Genomic DNA, 1,373 nt, shown 5'->3' with positions numbered 1-1,373 from the left:
AAGGGACGCAATTCCCAATTTGTTTTTAACATAAGATATGCAATTTTCATATATTTGGACTAATATAGTTAAAGACCCTTGGAATTAAAATGGCGAACGACAACAAAATAAATGTTGAATTATTTTGAAAAGAAACACAGGAATGTCTATGGAAAATCAGTTTTATCATAGATGTTGCGGGACAGTTTCCCCCAACGGATACTAAATAAAAGAAATTAAGTGCGGATATCTGGTCATATTTAAACTCGGAGTTAAATGTTTTCGATTCCACTACCTTAGAACTGTTGTTTCTATAATTATGTTACTTATTAAATGACGAAATACAAGAGTGGACGTGAACCTGCTGCCCCCCTGAGGTGTTCCTGGGAAAATATTGTGATCGTGAGCGTGCACGTTTGTTTGTCTATATGTGCCCTGCGATTGGCTAGCGACCAGTTCAGGGTGTACCCCGCCTACTGCCCGATGACAGCTGGGATAGGCTCCAGCACGCCCGCGACCCTTGTGGGGATAAGCGGTTAGGATAATGGATGGTTGAATGGAAGAACCATTCCAGACAACAAATCTGATAACAATCTGATTCACTACTTTTCTAATGTCAGATAAAAACAATAAGTTGACCGTTTCAGTTAGAAATGCGCTTATTTTCTCTTGAATATTACAAGACTTAGATCTCTTTTTGATTTTACAGCCCTGCTTTTTGAAAAACTTATTCAACATTGAGTAGCCCAGTTATAACACAGTAAATCTAAATTAAGGTACATGTCTCATCAACAAATCCGCACATCAAGTATAAAAGCAACGGGACACTGTACAAATGCCACAACATCCTAAAAAGATTTTATTTAGTTACATTGAATGCAATACAACACATGCAGGTGTCAAACCCCAGACCCGAGGGCCAGAGCTGGTCTGCCACATCGTTTTATATGGCTCGCAAAGGAAAATTATGTGCTCCGACTTCTTTAGTTATCAATCACACTTATAAAATAAATTGAGTTGAACATTTGTCTTCCTGACTTTTGATTTTCAAATCCAGTTATCCATCAATTTGTTGTGTATATGTAATAATACGAGATAATCATACATTTACGCACATGGACAAAATGACTGGTACATACAAAAAAAGTTACAAAAATCACTTGATTACAGTGATTGCCTCAAAGGGTTGTGCAGCAAAATATTAGGGGTACCATCATTTTTGTCCTGGCCTGTTTCATGTGTTTTCCCTTTTAAATGAATTCTGGTGAACCACAATGCAAAGGCAATGACTGATTTTCAATGGCTAATTTTCATTACATTTTTATGTATTACTTTTGTCAGATTCAAGTCATTTCTGTGGCCACTGTGGGGTTTTCTTTCATTAACAGAGAGGG

General features: G+C 37.1%; 1 protein-coding gene across 2 annotated transcripts in view; it reads right to left on the bottom strand.

The window, feature by feature from the left end:
* Positions 1 to 820: 820 nt before the first annotated feature.
* Positions 821 to 1,373, bottom strand: part of e2f4 (E2F transcription factor 4) — an 11,392-nt gene continuing 10,839 nt past the window's right edge. For both annotated transcript variants that reach the window (XM_086029353.1, XM_086029354.1), the window contains exon 11: positions 821 to 1,373. This exon is cut by the window's right edge and continues 1,901 nt beyond it. The gene's annotated coding sequence lies outside the window, so the exon portion shown is untranslated.

Source organism: Filicampus tigris, chromosome 4 (assembly GCF_054856515.1).
Source record: "Filicampus tigris isolate MCC_2025a chromosome 4, RoL_Ftig_1.0, whole genome shotgun sequence".
In the NCBI taxonomy this organism is placed as follows: Eukaryota; Metazoa; Chordata; class Actinopteri; order Syngnathiformes; family Syngnathidae; genus Filicampus; species Filicampus tigris.
Note: the sequence above shows the minus strand (reverse complement) of the source record. Positions and strands in the feature narration are given on the sequence as shown.